The sequence below is a fragment of the Panthera onca genome, chromosome E1, assembly GCF_046562875.1.
Source record: "Panthera onca isolate mPanOnc1 chromosome E1, mPanOnc1 haplotype 2, whole genome shotgun sequence".
NCBI classification, from domain to species: Eukaryota; Metazoa; Chordata; class Mammalia; order Carnivora; family Felidae; genus Panthera; species Panthera onca.
This window is the reverse complement of record NC_138352.1, coordinates 20255095-20277006: the sequence shown is the minus strand read 5'-3', so window position 1 is coordinate 20277006 and position 21912 is coordinate 20255095. Positions and strand designations below refer to the sequence as shown.

The 21912-nt window shown below is 44.7% G+C and overlaps 1 protein-coding gene across 1 annotated transcript in view; it reads left to right on the top strand.

The window, feature by feature from the left end:
* STX8 (syntaxin 8) overlaps positions 1-21912 on the top strand; it is a 253376-nt gene that overhangs the window by 131645 nt on the left and 99819 nt on the right. The window lies entirely within an intron of this gene.

Below are 21912 nucleotides of genomic sequence, written 5' to 3'. Positions count from 1 at the left end.
TATCGTTTCATTTTGAACTAATTACAAATTCACAGGAAGCTGTAAAGATAGTACAGAGGTCCCACATACTGTTCACCCAGTTTGTCTCAAGGATTGTATCTCCTATAACTACAATACAATATCAAAACCAGGGATTTGACCTTGGTATAGTGTCTGTGTGTCCAGTTCTGTATTGTTTTATCACATGGGTAAGATTCATGTCACCATTACCACAAAAAAAACTCAGAACTATTATTGCTGTCCTAATTTCTAGGAACTCATTCTTGTTCCTTTCTCATCCCTTTGTTACCATTTTGTGGGTATATTGTCTTCTGTCTCTGAGGGTGTGTGTGTGTGTGTGTGTGTGTGTGTGTGTGTGTGTGTGTGTGTTATGTGTCTATAGCTGCAAAAAAAGGCTTGTTTGGAACTCTGTTACAAATGTCTGTTGATTCTAAATGCTCACATTTAAAAGGGAGATACCAAAAGTTAATTGGAAGGACTTTATGTTGGCTAAACTTGAACTGGTAGTCCTCACTGTGGAGAGGGAGACTCAACCATGTCATTGTAGGAGTTTCAGGTATCAGGATATACATATCTTCCCTCTTAGGTTAGTCTGTTCATGGAAAATAACCCACCAGTCCCCTCTCAGGGCATTATGTGCAGCTAGCATTCTCGATTCTGACTGGAAAGAGATTCAGGAGGAGGGTTACTGAGCTGGGGCTCATATACCTTACAGGCACACTTGTATTTTTACTGCACCAAACCCGCTTCCCCAGCGGTGCCCAGGGTCCCCGTCAAGGAGCTTCCCAGCTGGGATTCAGCCCTCATTGGAGAAGGTATGGATGGGAGGGCAGAGAAGTTCACTGGGTTTCCCGGGCCAGAGCTGGTCCACAGAAAACACTGTTTTGGGGGTGAAGATGCACGGAAGCCAACGGACAAAAGAGCCACAACCAGGATTGGCACAGGAAGCACCGCCCGGGCTGAAGGCAGGTGGAGGCTGGCGGGCAGGGGCACGCACACGGTGGGAGTTGGATGGTGAGTGTCCATGTGTGCAGGACAGTGGCAAGGCGGTCACCAGGCCGGGGCTCTGAGCCCACTGAGGGGTTGTCCACCCTGGGCTTGCGGCTGAGACCCGGTACTACCGGATGTGATGCGTATCCATAGTTACTGGAGCAGGCACAGCAGCAGGAAGAGGCAAACACACCAGCACACCTGGTCCTGGAACCTCCCTCTCCTCTTGCCTTGTCCCGCCAGCGCCCTCTGCCCAGAAGCCATCGCATCAGGTTCACCGCAAAGGAGAGCTGCTTAGCGCCCCCATCTGTTGGTGCCCAGTCAGTACTAGGGGGTGAACTGGGAGCTGAGAGGCAGTAAAATGACGGTTGGCACAAAAGAGCAAAATATAACGCAAAGTGTCTGTCTGTGGATGCATTTTATAAAATGGGGACGTTGTCAGGTCAGTGGTTCTTCAGTTGACGGGGCTCCCCCCGATTCTGTGGTTCATTTGGCACTTTGTGTTTGGATTTCTTTTCTGTGCTCAGAGAGTTTAAAAACACCTGTTAGAGCAAAACAAAAGGAGTATTAAAAATGTATATATAGTCAAAAAGGCAAAGACACGCATGTGATCTATGACTCTGAGACCTGCCTGGAAATTCCTGCCTCAGGATAGATGTTGGCATAGATCCCGTTCCTCTGTGCACCCTTTCTAGGATGGGAGACATGCCTAAAATACGTCTGACGTGTGGAAACTCGGAAAAAAAGGCAGGTAACTCTTCTGCAAAGGAGGAGTGTTCTCTTCTCAAGCGGAGAAGTGTTTCTTCTTCAAGTCCTTTGTTGTTTTTTTTTAAAGCCAGGGTGCACGTTTCATATCAGCCTTCTGACAGATAGATGTCCCGAATCCGAATCTCTCAGAATCCAAGTCTTAACCAGCTATCTGGGCTTCATCAGAGATCTTCAGTCCCTTCTAAAAAAAAAAGGGTATGGAGAAATCAAGGTGATGCTCCTATGGAACGGGGAAAATGCAGACTGTATTTAGTCTACAGTCAGACACACAGCCGTAATTTGAGACCTAAGAGGCACGTGCTTCCGAGGAAAACTCTTGGATGGAAACCCAGAGATGCTTCTTCCCGTGCCCTACTACTTAGTCCTGAGGGACTTGGGCAAGTTACATGATCTGCGTGGGCCCGTTGTAAACACTATGACAGTCTCCCTGTCTGCCTTTCAGGGCCGTCAGGGGGATCGGGTGAAATAAACGGTGGCAGTGCTTTAAAACGATATTATCACCATCTTGAGTGTTTTTAAAGCTCTTCATTTATAGGGCCTCAAACTGAAACAGGGAGGGTAAGGCCTGACTTAGGAAGGACCCCATTTTGTGCATTTCACAAAAAAGCTTGTCTTGTTGAGATCTAAGAGGAAGAACCCAGAAGTAATGATCAAGACTCTCTCCATTCCTAATGTTCTCTCCTTGGTTTTATTTATTTTTTTTTTTTTTAATTTTTTTTCAACGTTTTTTATTTATTTTTGGGACAGAGAGAGACAGACAGAGCATGAACGGGGGAGGGGCAGAGAGAGGGAGACACAGAATCGGAAACAGGCTCCAGGCTCTGGGCCATCAGCCCAGAGCCCGACGCGGGGCTCGAACTCACGGACCGCGAGATCGTGACCTGGCTGAAGTCGGACGCTTAACCGACTGCGCCACCCAGGCGCCCCTCTCCTTGGTTTTATACATTTTGTTCTACGTTGTAAGAATTGGAACATGCCTTGAATATTCAGTAGCAGAAGCAGAAATGGAAATAAAAGGCTGTGGTTCTTGGGGCACCTGAGGGACTCCGTCGGTTAAGCGTCCAACTTCGGCTCAGGTCATGATCTCACGGTTTGTGAGTTCGAGGCTCGTGTCGGGCTCTGTGCTGACGGCTCAGAGCCTGGAGCCCGCTTCGGATTCTGTGTCTTCCTCTCTCTCTTTCTGTCTCTGCCCCTCTCCACTCATGCTGTGTGTGTCTCTCTCTCAAAAATAAACATTAAATTTTTTTTTTTTAAAAAAGGCTATGATTCTATTAGCATTTTTTGGTCCCATAGTAAAGAAAGTTACTCAGGCAGACAGATCCAGTTGGCTCTGAGATGTAGGTGATTTTTCAAAGGAAGTACAGATCTACTGGTTTGAGTCCAGATACTTCATGAGAGATTCTAGAAATTTAAGTGATAAAATGGAGGTGAATTTCCCATAATCGGTTGTGAGAGGGGAAAATACTAGCAAATGACTTTGGCTCACCTTTGGGGATTGTATCCTTGACCAAAGTCATGACAGTAGATAATCATTATTATAACCAACAAGGTATCACATAACAAGTAACAACTGTACATTTATATAACAATCAAAAAATGTTTTTAATTGCATTTATATTTTTAACTTTATAGCAAAGAATTCCACTGCCAACGCACAAAGGCCGAAGTTTCTACAACACAGATTCAACAACATACAGAAACACTCAACTAGATCGGCTCTTAATTAATATGTTTATTGTAGTAAATGGTAATTAAACATTTACTTGACAGTCGTTTAGAAGATATTTATGGGGGAAACTTGAAGGGTCTCATCTTTCAAACCAACCAAAACAGAACAGAACAAACAAGGCAGTCTTGAGGTGTTTGATCGGATGCCTTCTTTCCTTTCTGAATGTTACGGAAAAGCCTCTGGAATCTGACGATTGCAGAGTCAGACCAGCTCTGCCTCCTGCCAGCTGTGTGCCTTTAGACAAATAACCTCTTCAGGCTTCACCTCTAGTACTATGTAATAGTTCCTTGCTCACAGGAGCCACTCGTGGGGAACTGATACATTCCCTTACTGTGTTCTCACTCTTGCATCTGAAAAGGGATCTCATGAAAATTGAGGAAATGGGCCTGCTGACATTCCGTATGGAACCTGAGGGTTGAATGGATATCCTTGGTGGAAACCCATTTCTCCGTATTTGTGAGTCTACTTTGGACTCCCTTCTGTCCCGTTGACTTTTTGTCCATACCATACTGTCTTGATTACTGTAGCTTTATATGAAGTTGTTTTTTTTTTTTTTTTAAGAGAGAGAGAGAGAGAGAGAGAGAGAGAGAGAGAGAGAGAGAGAGAGAGAATCTAATCAGGCTCCACACTCAGCATGGAACCCAGCCTGGGGTTTGATCCCACAACCCTGGGCTCATGACCTGAACTGAAATCAAAGAGTTGGACGCTGAACCAGCCGAGCCACCCAGATGCCCCAGGACGTCTTGAGATTGGATAGTATTACTTCTCCAACTCTAGGCTTATTTTTCCAAAGTATTGATTAGAAGTGGGGAGAGTAAACATTTTTGCCTTGTTCTGATCTTAGAGGAAAGTGTTTAATGTGTCATCTTTAAATACGATGTTAGCTAAACAGTTTTTTTTAAATAATAGACTTTATTCTTTAGAACAGTTTTAGATTTGCAGAAAAATTGAGCAGGTAGTTTAAGAGGGATCCCATAACACCCCACACCTAGCTTCATCTGTTATTAACATCTTACATTAGCATTTTATGTACATCGAATGAACCAGTATGCATATATTATTATTAACTGAAGTCCATAGTTCATTCAGGTTTCCTTAGTTTTTACTGACTTGACTTTTTTTTTGTTCCAGGATCCCATCCTGGACACCACATTACCTTTCATGATTATGTCTCTTTAGGCTCCTCTTAGCTATGGTGGTTTCTCAGACTTTCCTTGTTTTTGGTGATATTGGTAGTTTTGAGGGACACTGGTCAGGGGTGATGTGGGATACACCAGACTTGGTCTGATGTTTTTCTCGTGATAAGACTGGGGTTACGGGTTACTGGGAGCAAGACCGTAGAGTTGTGGTCCCCTCTTTCTTTGTATTGTATCAAGGGTACATGCTATCAACATGATTTGTGACTACGGATGTTGACCTTGGTCATCTGGCTGAGGCAGTGTTTGTCAGGCTTCTCCACTGTAAAGTCACAGCTTACCCACCACAGCCCCTCATTGAAGACGGAGTATCTCTGCAAACTATTTGGGATTCTGCGTGAGAGTTTTGCGTCTTCTCTCCCGTTTATGAGTTTGTGCAATCATGTGTTTATATCTGTATGGATGCATGGGTATTATTTTATTGGCTGTGATCTGGAACTACTTTATTTGTTTTGTTGCTCAAACTTTTCCTGTGTTGGCCCCTGGCAGTTCTGTCTGTTGGCTCCTGTATTCCTTTGACACACCTGAGCCGAAGTCAGACACTTAACCAACTGAACCACCCAGGTGCCCCTTGTTTTTTTTGTTTCTTAAAGAAATTCCTTAGTTTCTGGTGCTACCAGATACTTCAGGTTCGTGTTGTGTATTTCCAGCCCCAGTCCGAGAACTAGCCATTTCTCCATAGAGCCCCTGGCTCTTTTTGTTGGAGAATGGGATTAGAAACCAAGGTGTGGGTGCTGAGTGTGCTCATTGCTACTGTGATGCTGTTTTTTAAGTGTCTTCTCCGTTGAGGAAGCACAGAGATCTAGGTGTGTTTACTTATCTACATGTAGCCATTTGTATCTATCGTAAGCTAAGCTTGATCATTATCACATGGATTGTCCTAGCCTCATCCACCTGCTTATCCTTAAATTCCCACCCCAACAGTGAGAATTCGGCTGCAGCCATCTGTCATTCATCTCCTTTTTTAAAATAAAGTTTATTTTTTTATTTTGGGGTGGGGGGGAGGGGCAGAGGGAAAGGGAGAGAATCCCAAGCAGGCTCTGTGCTGTCAGCACAGAGCCTGACACAGGGCTGGATCCCACGAACCATGAGATTGTGTCCTGAGCCGAAACCAAGAGTCAGATGCCTAACCGACCGAGCCACCCAGGCACCCCACGTTCATCTTCTTAATTGTACATAGATAAGCAGTATCTGAATTGTGAACTCCTATCCTCACAGAAAACAACTTTTTCAACTAGAATTTTGTTCCGATATGCAGTTGCTTTTGCCTTGAGTCTTACAGATTCTGCTCATTTCTGGCATAACTTAGATCATCACCTTTTCTCTCTACCCCTTTCAGGGATGTTGTTTTGTACATTTGTTAGTACAGCTAGATTCTCTTATCACGGTCTGTATTCCTTCCTGGAATCTTCAGCCTCCTAAATGATTTTTTTTTTATAATTTATATTCATTAAGGTTCACTTTTTGTGCCATAAAGTTCTTTGGGTTTTGACAGTTGCGTAATGTTACGTATCACGCAGAATATTTTTACTGCGCTAAAAATCCCCTGTGATTGACCTATTCATCCCTCCCCTCTTCCTTCCCAACTCCTGGCAACCACTGATCATTGTATTCTCTCGACAGTTTGGCCTTTTCCAGAATGTCATATAATTGGATTCATACAGTATGTAGCCTTTTTATGCATGCAGGGTGCCAGGAAACACATGTTGATCATGTATAAATCATTCAGTCAGCGCCGAGCACATTATCACCAGGATTCTGGCTTTTCAAAAATAATGGGAAGTGTATTTTATTCAGCAAGGGTTCTGACATAGCTTACATTTTTAAAAAATAAATTCTTTATTGAGGGTCCAGAAAAACTGGTGAGGTCTTCATTTCTGTTCCTATCACGGGGTTGTTTAATGCCTAACCTAAGTGTGTTATGCTTTTAGATTCTGTCTTCAAATTAGGGCTCATGGTACCTTCTCTGAGTTCTGTGATTTTTTTTTTTAACGACTTTTTAAATTTTGTGTTTCTTGTGCTGATGAGAATGTTTAGAAATTTTTTAAAACTTTTTTCTTTTTAATGTTTATTTATTTTCGAGAGAGAAAGAGACAGAGTGCAAGCAGGGGAGGGGCAGAGAGAGAGGGAGACACAGAATCCGAAGCAGGCTCCAGGCTCCGAACTGTCCGCACAGAGCCCGACATGGAGCCCGAACCCATGAACCGCGAGATCATGACTTGAGCCGGAGTCGGACGCTTAACCCACTGAGCCACTCAGGCACCCCGAGAATGTTTAGAAATTTTTAAAATATTCTGGATCATCAGTATTACCCCAGTATTGTGTCTCAGCATGCAGTTCTAGCCCACACTTGTATTTGTGTGTCTAATGTCCCGGATCTTGGGATATATAGTATATAATATACTATGTATACTTAGTATATAATGATGTCTTGGCTTCCGTGGGGAGGCCAAAGTCTATCACTGTGCACAGTGCAAAGGGTGTCTCCACAATCAGACTAGACAATAAGAGGACAACCCAGAAGGACCTGTACCGAAGTCTGTGCATAGTCACGTTTCAGTGAATTTACTAATTTAGTATTCACTACACAAGCTTTATCTGTCAACATTAAATTATTGCTGTTAAGTAGAATCTGAGTTTTGTAGTTTTTATTTATTTCTATTTTTAACTCTTTTTATTTTTTAAAATGTTCTATTTATTCTTGAGAGAGAGAGCACGAACGGGAGAGGGGCAGAGAGAGAGGGAGACACAGACCCTGAAGCAGGCTCCACGTTCTGAGCTGTCAGCACAGAGCCCGATGCGGGGCTCGGACCCGCAAGCTGTGGGATCGTGACCTGAGCTGAAGTCGGACGCTTGACTCACTGAGCTACCCAGGGGCCCCTGTAGTTTTTATTTTTAATATGAATATTCATGTTTAGAACTACGGAATAAGGAACCATGTAAACAAAGAATGGGTATCCACATGGATGGTTACATTTAATTATACAATTTACATAAAATGATTACCGCTGAGGGGTGTCGAAGAATTTTTTTTTTTTTTTAACTTTCCAACTCTGTGCAACAGTATGGGAAAACAATGACTTAGCACATGGCAAGTTTTCAGTAAATATTAGTAGCTGTTGTTATGGTTTTACCTAATAAGCTAGTCTAGCCTGGCTGTCTTCCCTCCCACACATTTCGGCGGGCTCTCTGTCCTGCAGCTCCAGCAAATTGCCCTCTCCCTCCCCTCACACCCCTCCGCTGAAGCAGCTCTTAGCACGGTCCACACTGGCTCCCCGGCCACCACTCCACTAGCCGAGGTCTGTCCTGCACCCCCTTTCCTTCTAGCTTTTTGCTCTTACTCTTTTTTTTTGTCTTATTTACTTCTGAGAGACAGAGCATGAACGGGGGAGGAGCAGAGAGAGCGGGAGACACAGAATCCGAAGCAGCTCCAGGCTCCGAGCTGTCAGCACAGAGAGCCCCACGCGGGGCTCGAACCCACCAACCGCGAGATCGTGAGCTGAGCCGAAGTCGGTTGCTTAACCGACTGAGCCCCCCCGGGCACCCCTTATTCTTTAAACACTAGTGTTCCCGAGGTTCCCCTTTTCCTGTACTTCTTTTTGTTCACTCTGTCTTTCTTAACTCAGATTTTTAAATTAGCACACAGAGGGGCGCCTGGGTGGCTCAGTCGGTTAAGCATCCCACTTCAGCTCAGGTCATGATCTTGCATTTTGTGGATTCGAGGGTCACGTCAGGCTCTGTGCTGACAGGGCAGAGCCAGCCTGGGATTCTCTCTCTCCCTCTCTCTCTCTGCCCCTCCCCTGCTCATACCCTCTCTCAGAATAAATAAATAACCTTTAAAAAAATTAATTAATTAGTTAACACAGAGCAACATTGACTTGGTGTGTGTATGTGTAGCATGAATTTTAACCCATGTATAGCTTGATGTAACCGCTACCACGAACGGGACACAGGACAGTGCTGTGCTGTCCCTCCAAAGACTCCCTCAGGCTGTTGTTTTGTAGCCATACTCTTCCCCATCCCTAACCCACAGCAGCCACCCCCACTGACTGCTCTGTTCATCACTCTGGTTTTTTTGGAGAATGTCACACAAATAGGATCATACGTAGGAACTTCTTTAGTATTTCATTTTCATTTTTCTGTTGCGTGTGTGTTTTTTTTAAGTTTATTTATTTTTGAGAGAGACAGAGACAGCACCAGTGGGGGAGGGACAGAGAGAGAGGGAGAGAGAATCCCAAGCAGGCTCTGCCCTGTCAATGCAGAGCCTGACACGGGGCTCGATCTCACAAACCATGAGATCATGACCTAAGGGCGAAATCAGGAGCCAGAAGCTCAACCAACGAAGCCACCCAGCCACCCCTGTGTTTTTTTTACCCTATCTCCCGCTACACACTGTCTTTGTGGTTACTAGGGATGGTGATATATGTACGTAACATTCTACCGTTGACTTAGAACTGGTATTTTACCTCGTGAGATAGGGCAGAGAAACCTTCCCAGCGTGCAGCCCCTCTGCCCCGCCCCCTTTAAGGTGCCCTTGTCTGTGTACTACCCTTCTGTGCACTGAGCACCAGATATTGTGAGTTTTACTTTCAACTGCCAAACGGATACTTAAAAGCTTAACCAGACGACTATCTAATCTGTTTAGCCAGATATTTAAGATTTCTGTTGCTTTTCCTTCGTTTCTGACATTCTAGATCGCCCCCTGGTGTGATTTCCCTTCTGTCTGAAGAACTTACTTTATTGACAGCAAGGTCTCTCAGCACTTCTTCATCTGAGAATGAATGTCTCTCTTTCTCCTTCGCTCCCCAAGGGGACTTTCACCGGATATGGAATTCTGTGCTGGCAGTCCTTGTCTTTCAGCGGGTTAAAATTGTTGTTACCCTTCCTTCTGGCCTCCCTGATCTCTGGTAAGAACTACGCAGTCTTTCAAATCTTTGCTCCCCTATGGGGCTTTGCTTTTTTCTTTCCTTTCCTTTTCTTTCCTTTTCTTTTCTTTTCTTTTTTCTTTTCTTTTCTTTTCTTTCTTCAGTGTTCAGCAGCTTGGGTGTGTGTCTAGGCATGGATTTCTCTGTGTTTATCCTGCTTGAGGTTTGCTGAGCTTCCTGAACGTGCAGGTTTACGGGTTGTTGTTTTGTTTGGCAAAGTTTAAGACAGCATCAGCCCTTCCTTCTTCAAATATTTCTGCTGCCACACCCCCTTTTCCTCTTCTTCTGGGACTCTGATGATCGGAATGTTTGACCTCTTGCCATTGCCCCACCGGTCCCCGAGTCTGTGTTCATCAACCTCCACCCTGCCCCCACGGAGGCTCTTTCTTTCTTGTGCAGATTCGAAAATTTCTACTGACCTGTCTTGCAGTTCACCGCTTCTTTCCTCTGTCATCTCCATACTGTTGCTCGGCCCACCCAGTGAGTTTTTCTGATTCATTTATTCTGTTTTTCAGTTTCGGAATTTGCATTTGGTTCTTTTCCATATCTTCTATTTCTTTGCCGAAGTTTTTCTTTTTTTTTTTCCTGCCTTGTCCTTTGTTTGACGACTATTAGCTTTTACTTACTGGGGCGTGCTCGCTCTAGCGGTGTGCTTGCTCTAGCAGCTCGAAAGTCCTTGCCAAGTAATTCCAACACCTATGTCCCCTCAACGTTGGCATCTATTGGCAGCACTGGCATCGTCTTGTATCATGAGGCTGGAAACCTTCTGGCTCTTCATAGGCTGAGTGATTTGGGGTTGTATCCTGGACATTTTGATTATGATGTTATGATGTTATGTTTTTTTATTTTTTTATTCTTTTTTATTCTTTATTTTTTATTCTTTTGGGTTTTTTGTATTTAAAATTTTTCTCAAACCTGGGGCGCCTGGGTGGCTCAGTCGGTTGAGCATCCGACTTCCACTCAGGTCGTGATCTCACCATTGGTGGGTTCGAGCCCCGCGTCAGGCTCTGTGCTGACAGCTCAGAGCCTGGAACACCTGCTTCGGATTCTGTGTCTCTCTCTCTCTCTGCCCCTCCCCCCCTCACTCTCTCTCTCAAAAATAAATAAAAACATTTAAAAATTTTTTTAATTAAAAAAATATATAAGATTTTTCTCAAACCAACGGCAAAGTTGAGAATGTGTTTTTGCCACACACCTGGTCACTGTTCATCTAGAGTCACTGATTGTTACCATTTTACGTCTGTTTTCTTCCTTTTATGTATACTTTGTTTTCCAGCAAACCGTATAAAAGTCAGGTGAATACTAAATACTTCAATGGGCATTTCTCAAGAATTAGCGTGTTCTCCTACATAACCATGGTGTCATTATCGGGGCAAGAGACCTCTCACATGGTGTTATTGCTTTATATGGAGCCCTTGTTTAAATTTCTTCAGCTGCCCCAGCAATGTCTTTTAATTACTTTCTTTTGTTTTGGGGTGTTTCTCCAGCATTCATTCATGATTGTCTCTAACATGTTTTTTCTGGGGCCCCTGGGTGGCTCAACTGGTTGAGCGTCCAATTCTTGATTTAGCCTCAGGTCACGATCCCAGGGTCATGGGATCGAGCCTCATGTCGGGCTCCGCGCTGAGTGTGGAGCCTGCTTAAGATTGTCTCTCTCTCCTTCTGCTCCTCTCCCCACTCTCACACACACACACACACCCTCTCCCTCTCTCTCTCTCTCTCTTTCTCTCTCTCTCTCAAATAAATAAATAAATAAATACATAAATAAAATGTTTTTATTTTTTTATTATTTTTTTTAATGTTTATTTATTTTTGAGAGAGAGAGAGACAGAGTGCGAGCCGGGGAGGGGCAGAGAGAGAGAGGGAGACACAGAATCTGAAACCGGCTCCAGGCCCTGAGCTGTCAGCACAGGGCCTGATGCGGGGCTCGAACTCCCAAACTGTGAGATCATGACCTGAGCTGAAGTCGGACGCTTAACTGACTGAGCCACCCAGGCACCCCAAATAAAATGTTTTTCTAAGATACATGTACCATTCTGTCTTAGAAAAATGAGATGTAAAATATATCTCTTAAGATACATGTATATGGGGCGCCTGGGTGGCTCAGTCGGTTGAGCGTCCAACTTTGGCTCGGGTCACGATCTTGCAGTCCGTGGGTTCAAGCCCCGCGTCGGGCTCTGGGCTGATGGCTCGGAGCCTGGAGCCTGCTTCCGATTCTGTGTCTCCCTCTCTCTCTGCCCCTCTCCCGTTCATGCTCTGTCTCTCTCTGTCTCAAAAATGAATAAACGTTAAAAAAAAAAGATACATGTATATAGGTACATATATATACACATACATATAGATATATAGATATATGTGTACGTATAAACATACAAAAGCATCTGTATATCTGTATACATATATCCATACATATGTACATGCATACACATATGACATATAACCACCCATTTTTGCACACCATTCATTTATATTTTTCTCTAGCTCTGAATTCTTCCGCAGGCTTTTTTCCTACAAATGGAAGCTAGTGCTACAGATTATACCCCCAGGCAGTGAATATTAGCACAGCATGGGGCAGATGGTCTAGGCCATTTAGCCCTCTTAAACTGAATGTGATTTTTAGCCCTCTTAAACTGAATGCGATTTTGCATACGTGCTTTACTCCCCTTGGTCTGTCTTTCTGCCACTGATTTTGTGCTCTGACAGTTGGAGCTAGGACAGTTGACAAAAGCCTCCGAGGGATATTGCCGTGTGACGATGATCTTGCTGGATTTTGAAACAGACGTCTTTGGGCAGCTCAGGTGCTTTTGCAATGCACTGAGGTTAAAGATGGGCGGGCAGGTAAGGATTTGGAGCAGGTTCTGTGCTGCCCTGAAGGGCATTGCGCACGTCACTGCAACCTGGGAAAGGGAGCTGGAGGAGGACTGAGTGGTAGCTGGGTGAAACCCTGGCCAAAGGCTTGGGGTGGCTCCGGGTCCCCAAAGACTTGCGTGGTAACTTTGTAGACTACTCCAAGAATTACTGTCACATGCTTTATACATTAGCTAGACTTTGAATCCATAGGTCACAGCCTGTATCCCTTAACACCTTTTTACTAAGATATTCCGTGTTTTACAGGAACAGCCCGATGCCAGTTTAATTTTCTCTCATTTTCTCAATTTCGGAAGCTGGTAATCTTCCCTGCCTACCATTTGAGTGCCTCAGAATTTTTTTTTTTTTCTGAAGTTCAGAAATTTCATGAGATATTTCCAGACCCTTTTGAAGAATGTCGGTCAGAGCTCAGTGAGTTTCTTTGATACGAAGACTCCAATGTTTTCTCAGCTCAAGGAAAATTGATTATATTATATTATATTATATTATATTATATTATATTATTTATTTACTTAATGTCTATTTTTGAGAGCAAGAGAGAGACAGAGCGTGAGCAGGGGAGGGGCAGAGACAGAGGGAGACACAGAATCCGAAGCGGGCTCCAGGCTCTGAGACATTAGCACAGAGCCCGACGCAGGCCTTGAACCCACAAACCTTGAGATCATGACCTGTGCCGAAGTCAGACGCTCAACAGATTGAGCCAGTCAGGCACCTCATCATTATTTATTTGGTCATTGTTGGTCCTTCTGTTTTCCTGGATCTTTGTCCCTGTCTTTTTGGTCTTTCCCCTCCCATATTTTGTCCTCTCTGCCCTTTTCCTTTGACGTCTGGGAGGTCATTCAAACCTGTTGTCTAAATCTTTTATCTAGATTACTGTCTGTTTAATTTGTGCCTTCGCTATGGTTTTTAATTTGACAGTTGTGATTCTGCCTGGATGCAGTGTGTCCAGTAACCCTGACTTGTTCCCCTTGTCATGGCTGTGTGTTCCAGTGGCCACTCACTTACGGTCCTCTTGAATCTTGTATTTAAGAAATCTTGTGTTTGAGAAACCGCTTTCTCTTTTTTTTTTTTTTTTTTTTTTTTAAATTTTTTTTTCAACATTTTTTATTTATTTTTGGGACAGAGAGAGACAGAGCATGAACGGGGGAGGGTCAGAGAGGGAGACACAGAATCGGAAACAGGCTCCAGGCTCCGAGCCATCAGCCCAGAGCCTGACGCGGGGCTCGAACTCACGGACCGCGAGATCGTGACCTGGCTGAAGTCGGACGCTTAACCGACTGCGCCACCCAGGCGCCCCGAGAAACCGCTTTCTCAAGACCTCTCCTTTTCCGGAAGGAATTGTCTTTTCTCCAGCAGACGAGGTGAGGGAGGGAGAGGACGGGCCCTCGTTTGGGGCTCTTTGTTTACACCTGCTGCCATTTGGTTGCTCTTCGCACGAGGAGATGTGTCTACTGTTGGAAGCAGGGAAGGTTCTTGTAGCTTAGGCGGCCTTTGGCTGCGCAGTTTTAGGCCCAGTTGGGGGAAGAATGGAAGGCCCCGGTTGATGGTGGGAAGGAAGAAGGAAAGGAGCCTGGGCTTTCGTTCACCTGCCCCTGCTTAAGATGTGAGCAGGTGCAGCCAAGGGGATTTCTCCGAGGCCTCCAAAGCCTGGGTGCGTCCCAGAAGCTCAGCTTGGGGGTGCTGGAGTTCCCCACCAGCTGCCCTGTCATGGAGTGCCCTCAGTGTTACTGCTTCTCCTGGTTTCTGTCACGTATTTGACATCGTCACCTAGTGCCAGGTATTGTTAAAGGTCCCACCCCCACTCCTAATTTTAAATTTCCATTACAGGGAGTGGAGGCGGTTAAACAAATGCCCTCAAGAAGGGCTGTTTATTCACTCCTGGTTTGTCCTAGCATTTGTCTTCAAATGTTACTGGCAGTATAAGCCAGAGGCACAGAAGCATAACGACTTCACAACTGCCACCTTCCACTGTGAGCACAAAAAAAAAAAAAAGAAAGAAAGAAAAAAGAAAGAAAATGAAAAAGCACCAAACTTATTCTGGAAACATGCAGCACGCTGTCTGCCTTAATATGGAATATAATTGGCAATGTCCTTGAGAGCGGGAAGAAGTGACAAGTATAATTTGAGTCAGTGTGATGCCGTGTGTTTCTTACCGCTTTTGATTCCGTCAGTTTTGTGTCACGCTTTACCTTGACCGTTGTTCCACCCCGTGTCGGAATGGCACACGGTGTCCCGAATCCACGCACGATGGACATACAGCCTCCTTCTCAGAACCCAAATGCAAACACTTAACCAGGAAGCGAAAGATCAGTCTCTCTCGAGAGGCCGGGACTGCCCGGAATCTGCAAGAGGCAGCGGGTCGTTTTTCGACCTGTGCTCAGAAACCTGTGTTTAATTCGCTGGTAAGAGACTCTGGTTGGGGGACTTCCCAGCTTGCGGGCTGCAGGGTGGGAATCCCCCTGGACTCCCTGCCCCTGGAAATCTGGGGAGTTCAGAGCAGCTGTGACACAGTGGGGCGAACCCACAGCGGCAGTATAAACCTTTGAAAAACTGATGTGGCGATGTGTTTCCAAGTCCACGCGGCCATCAGAACCCCAGGGTGTTAACGTAAGGAAATGAGACAAAAGGAAGAAAGTGATAATGGAGGAAAGAATTCGTTGACTCATTATGTATAAATATAGAAACATTCTAAGTCCCTGACAGTGGGCTATTTTTAATGAATGTTTATTTAATGGAAGGAATATTTTGTAACCATTAGAAATTATAACTGTGAAGGGAGACTGTGTAGCAACATGAAAGATCATAAAAGAGCTCATGTTAATGGGGCAAAAGGCTTCTGTGTTGCAATTATATAAAAATATATGTTTATGTCAAATCTGAGAAGAGAACACATAGAAGTGATTACCGGGGTGTTGGGACAACTTTTGTCTTTTTTGTTTGGCCCCCCTGTCATTCGTAAACTGCTATTAAATAATTGTGTCACTCAAAAAAAAAAAATAGAGTTGGTTTTGTAAACAAACAAACAACACATCAGTAATCAGAAGAGGTTTAGCAACCCAATGAAAAACTTTGTATTTGGTCTGAGATTAAAAACAAGAACCCTCTCGGGGCTCCCGGCTGGCTCAGTCAGAAGAGCGTCTGGCCCTTGATCTCAGGGTCGTGGGTACAAGCCCCACTCTGGGTGTAGAGGTTACTAAAAAAATAAATAAACTTAAAACAAAAAATCAACACCCTCAGCGTTGACTACTGATCTTGGCTGAGCTAATCTGCTACACACAAAGTCTTGATCTACCTCTCAGTTGTAAATATTTATAAAGTTTAAAAGGAATCTATCTAGAAACCCAGTTAACCTTTAACGACTGACAAATGTTTAGTGTCAGACAAGGAGTATTTTACATTGACTTTGTTTTAGTGATGGAGGCTGATGACACCTGAGTTTCGCATTACGTACTGCAGCATTAAAACATAATCATTAGACTGTGATCGGTTGTGTGGACCAATCGCATTGTGCCAAGTAACGGTACGAAGCACATTACTGTGGAATATCCTGATAGGACACGGAGAGTGGGTGATAAAAAACATCCGCTTTGGGGTGCCTGGGTGGCTCCGTCGGTTAAGCACCCGACTTCGGCTCAGGTCACGATTTCACGGTTCATGGGGGCAAGCCCCACGTCGGGCTCTGTGCTGACAGCTCAGACCTTGGAGCCTGCTTCGGATTCTGGGTCTCCCTCTCTCTCTGTCTGCTCCGCCCCAAAATAAATAAATAGACTTAAAAAAAAAAAAAACCAAACCATATGCTTTTACATACGCTCCAGTGTATAAGCCCATCTGGGTTCCGTGCTCACCTCACCAGACCAAAACCGAGGTGGCACGTCCAGCCCACACATGGCACTGTAGGACGAACACTATGTCCAAAGTGCCAAGATGTCACAAGATTTTGAAACTGCTTCCTCTCAGGATCTGCCAAAGTTTCCAGCTCAGCGTCTTTACCCCCGAAGAGAAGACTAAGGAGGGAGAGGAGAAGTGTCTTGTGGAAGAAGGAACACTGGTGTTGTGTTCTAGAAATAAGTCTGGTGGACCGTGAAAGCGGGCAGGTGTTCGGCTCAATGGGTAGAACCTTATAATAATGAGAGTCACCCTCCAGCTCAGCCATGGAAGTGATTTTTCTCGCGAGTTTCCATGTCACCAGTGTCTGGGAGCTTTCAGCAAAATGTTCATCAGCCTGCTCCTGTGGCCAGGGATGCTGGAGAAAAGGGGAGGAACCACGGCACGGTCACATGACCTCTGCGGTCTGGCAGTTTTGTTGTTCTAAAGCATTCGCCCTGTCTTCCCAGAATGCATGCCTGCCTGCCTTCCTGGAAAATCTTAGGAGTATCCTAATATTGTAAACTTAATTTTTTTCTGGTTTACCTTTTTTTTTTAAGTGTATTTATTTATTTTGGGGGGGAGAGAGAGAGAATGAGCAGGAAAGGGGTAGAGAGAGAGAGAGGGAACAGAGAATCCCAGGCAGTCTCTGACCCAGGGCTCGATCTCACAAACTCACTGTGAGATCATGACCTGAGCCGCAATCGAGAGTCAGACAGTCAACCAACTGAACCACCCAGGAGCCCCTGGTTTAGTCTACATAGAACAAATCACACAGATCTTTAGTATTTGGTTCTGTGCATTTTAACAACTGTATACAATTGTGTCATCATTTAGAATCTTTCAGTCACCCCAGGAAACTCCCTCGTGTCCCCTTCTAGCGGGCCACCCCACCACCCCAGAGGCAGCTCCTTTCTGATTTCTATCCAGTAGATTTGGTTTTGCATACACTTCATATAGGTAGAATCATGAAATACATATGTATTGATTTCAGTTCTCTTATTGTAGGCCAACAACATGCTTTTGAGATTTATCTGGTTGTTGCACCAGCAAGTAGCTCATTGTTTTCATTGCTGAATAGTGTTCTGTGCTACACATAAGCTTATTATACAGATTTGCTTATCCATTCTCCTCTTGATGGATATTTGAGCCGTTTCTGCTTCAGGTTCTAATTAATAAGGCTGCTATGTACACTTTTTTGCAAGTCTTTTTGAGAAATATGTTTTGCCGTTGTTTGAAGTTTGTTTATTTTGAGAGAGAACAAGCACGTGGGCACGCGCACCAGCTGGGGAAGGGCAGAAAGAGAGGGAGAGAGGGAGAGAGGGAGAGAGAGAGAGAAAGAGAGAGAGAATCCCAAGCGGGCTTAGCGCTCTCAGGGCAGAGCCCAGTGAGGGGCTGGAACCCATGAACCAGGAGATCATGACCTGAGCCGAAACCAGGAGTCAGTGGCTCAACTGACTGAGCCACCCAGGCGCCCCGAGAAATATTTTTTGGTTCTGTTTGGTAAATACGTAGGAGTGAAATTTCTGGGTCGTGAGTTACATAGATGGTTAACTTGATTAGAGCTGACAAACACTTCTACGGTTACCTTTGTGCCAGATTGTCCCCAGCAATAAGCACAGTCTTTAATTTTAGATTCTAATGGGAGGAGTCAGGATTGTTTTCATTTCCTCGTAGGGGTACTCGGTTGTTTCAATATTATTTGTTGAAAAGACTTTTCTTTCCATATTTGACTGACTTTGTTGTTGATACTTTTGTTGAGAATTGAGTACACACACACACACACACACACACACACACATACACATACACACACAGGTGCATCTCTGGACTCTGTCTAGTCCCATTGATCTGTTTGTCCTTCTGCCAATACCACACTGTCCTGATTGCTATATATTTATAATAAATCTGGGATTTGGGTAGTATAGTGCCTCCCAACTTTTTTCCTTTTTTTTTTTTTTGGCAAGATTATTTTGGCTATTCTAAACCATTTGCCTTTCCATGTACATTTTAAAATTAGCTTGCCAGTGTTATTTTTTTTTCATGCTAGGATTTTTTAAATTAATGAATGAATTAATGAATTTTCTATTTCAATTCCAGCGTGGTTCACAGTGTAATATTAGCTTCAGGGGTACAGGGTAAGTCACACAACACTTGCACACATCACCCAGCGCTGGGCACAGCCAGTGCCCTCCTTGATCCCCATCACCTTTTCACCCATCCCCCACACTCACCTCCCCTCTGGGAACCATCAGTTTGTTCTCTGCAGTCAAGAGTGTTTCTTGGCTTCTCTCTCTTTTTTTTTTTTCCTTTGTTCATTTGTTTTGTTTCTTAAATTCCACATGTGAATGAAAAACCTGCCAGGATTTTGAGTGGGGCTACAGTGAGTCTATAGATCAGTTGAGAGACAGCAGGTGTCTTTAAAACATGGAGTCTTTTCAGTCCGCGAATGCAGTACAGCACTCCCGTCTCTTTAATTTCTCAACCAGCGGTGGTTTACGGTTTTCAGTGTACAAGGCTTGCACATCTTTTGTTAGATTTTTTTCTAAGTGTCGCTGGGTGGACAGGGGAGACCCAGGGCCCCGGGGGCCACAACCCAGCCCATCCCAAAGGTGTTGCTGGAGGTTCTCGGTCTTGTTACGAGAAGGAATTCAAGGACAGACACGCAACACAGGCAAGTGACTTAAGCAGGAAAGCTTATTAAAGTGAAAAACACACTCTTGAGATGTGAGAGTAGATGAGCCCTGGGGATTGGGTTTCTATTTTTTACTGACAGTTGTTTTTTTTTAATTTTTTTATGTTTATTTTTTTTTGAGACAGAGAGAGAAAGAGAAAGAGACAGAGCATGAGTGGGGGAGGGGCAGAGACAGAGAGGGAGACACAGAACCCAAAGCAGGCTCCAGGCTCTGAGCTGTCAGCACAGAGCCCAACACGGGGCTCGAACCCACGAACCGTGAGATCATGACCTGTGCTGAAGTCGGATGCTCAACTGACTGAGCCACCCTGCAGCCCCTCCCTCTGTTTTTTTTTCTTTTTTTTAACGTTTATTTATTTTTGAGACAGAGAGAGACAGAGCACGAACGGGGGAGGGTCAGAGAGAGAGGGAGACACAGAATCTGAAACAGGCTCCAGGCTCTGAGCAGTCAGCACAGAGCCCGACGCGGGGCTCGAACTCACATACCGTGAGATCGTGACCTGAGCCGAAGTCGGACGCCTAACCGACTGAGCCACCCAGGCGCCCCTGTTTTTTTTTCTTAAATCTCTATATATTGATGTGTGGCTTTCTTTCTTTTTTTTTTTATGATTGCTTTAGAGATATGTTGTTTGATATAGTAGTCACCACCCACAAGTGGCTTGAAATTTGAGTTTTAACTAGTTAAAATATGAAAACAATCAAAATGCGTCCCTGGCTATAGTATGGAGGGTGGAAAGAGAAGATGCAGAACTAAAAACAGGAAGATAAGTTTGGACATTGTTTGAGAGACACTGGCACAACTTTGTGAGACAGTAGCAGAGTTTAAGAGAAAGCATGAGACTGAGAGATCCCGGGAGGCAGGGTCAAGTCAATTGGCTTCAAGTGGCATGACCAGGGGAGGGGGAGGCCGAGTGACTAAAGGTTTCTAGCGTGGGCCAGCAGGCGAACGTTGGTGCCATGGATGGGGACAGGGAATGTCGGAGGGGAGGGTCAGGCGTAGGGGAAGATGAACAGTTTAGTTTAGAGACCCTGAGACTCAGATATTTGTAGGAATTTCGAGGTACGGATAAACAGTAGGCACTTGGCTGCCTGGGTCAAGAATTTTGGGGAGCTATATACAGCAGAGATTTTCAGGTTTTTAATTTACATACTGAGGAAACTGAAAGGTACATAAAATCACCATGGTAGTGTTACAGCATAAAAATATACAGAAGGGTGGGACTGCGGGCATTTAAGAGGAAGAAGACACTTCGCAGAGCTTGGAGACGGGAGGAAAACTGGAAGACTGTCACTGACTGCAGAGTCACAGGTGCACTGTTGGGGCGCCTGGGTGGCTCAGTTGGTTGAGTGTCCAGCTCTTGGTTTCGGCTCAGGTCGTGATCTCGCGGTTCATGAGTCGGAGCCCCACGTCAGGCTCTGCACTGTGCACACAGTGTATAAGGACAGTGCAGAGCCTGCTTGGGATTCTCTCTCTCTCCCTCTGTCTTTGCCCCTTCCCCCGTCCCAAATAAATAAATAAACTTAAAAACAAAATGAACAAAAAAAAACCCTCAAATGCATTGTTAAATGGTAGCGAAAAGTTTTCCGGGCGGCCCTCATACAGATATCATTTGACAGTTTTGGCCTAGATCTGCTGGCCTAAGAAGCAGAAAAGTACTTTGAAATTCTGTCTCTCTTTTAGACTCCTTCCATTCATTGCCTCCATCGCTTTGTGTTTATTTTATCTGGCTGTGTACTAGACATTCCCCTGGGCATCACAGGTAGAGCAAGGAAGGAAAGTGAGCCTCTCTGTCCTATTCTTCCCACCAAAGAAAGGCAGGCAAGCAAGTAATTAAAATACGAAACATACGGGTCTGCAAGGAAACCGAGGTTGTCCCAAGGGCTGCAGGAGCCCAGGAGGAGCGGCAGCCTCTTCTGTGCCTTCCACATGCTGTTTCTTCCCGCGAGCAGTGCTGTCTTCCTGTTTCTTTACGCCCAGGCCTTTAAAACTCAGCTCCAGGGGCACCTGGGTGGCTCAGTCAGTTGAGCGACCCACCCTTGATTTCGACTCAGGTCATAATCTCCCAGTTCACAAGATCAAGCCCTGTGTTGGACTCTGTGCTGACCCTGTGGAGCCCCCTTGAGTTTCTCTCTCTCCTTTCTCTGCCCCTCCCCTGCCCACGCTGGCTCTCTTCTCTCTCTCTCTCTCTCTCTCAAACTGGATAAGTAAACAAACAAAAATTAAAACACGGCTCCAGCATCATTCTGAAAACTTTCTTTGATTACCTTGTTTTATTTAATTCTTTAACAGAAGCAGTGACTCATATTGGACAATGGATCTCTAAAGCACTCACTTAAAAGAAAGAAAAAAAAAGAGGAAGGGAGGGAAGGAGGGAGGAAAGGGAACCAAAATTGAAAAAGGACTATGTCGGGGGCCTGGGTGGCTCAGTTGGTTAAGCATCTGACTTCGGCTCAGGTCATGATCTCACGGTTTGTGGGTTCAAGCCCTGCGTTGGGCTCTGTGCCGACAGCTCAGAGCCTGGAGCCTGCTTCAGACTCTGTGTCTCCCTCTCTCTCTGCCCCTCCCCTACTCATGCTCTGTCTCTCAAAAATAAATAAATGTAAAAAAAAATTAAAAAAAAGAAAAAAGTACTATGTACTCATTAGAGGAAATTCAAACAATACAGAAAACACAAGGAAGCTCACCCAGGATCCCACCACCTAGAAATAATCATCCTTCCCATCATCCAGATATATCCTTGTAGGTTTGTCCATATGAAAGGGTGGCTAGAAGTAATTTTATATCATTAGGATTATGCTATATGTCCTATTTTAAGTGTTACTAAGAGCTTAATTTCACTTTAAGGAGATTACCATAGTATCAACTCTAATAATTCA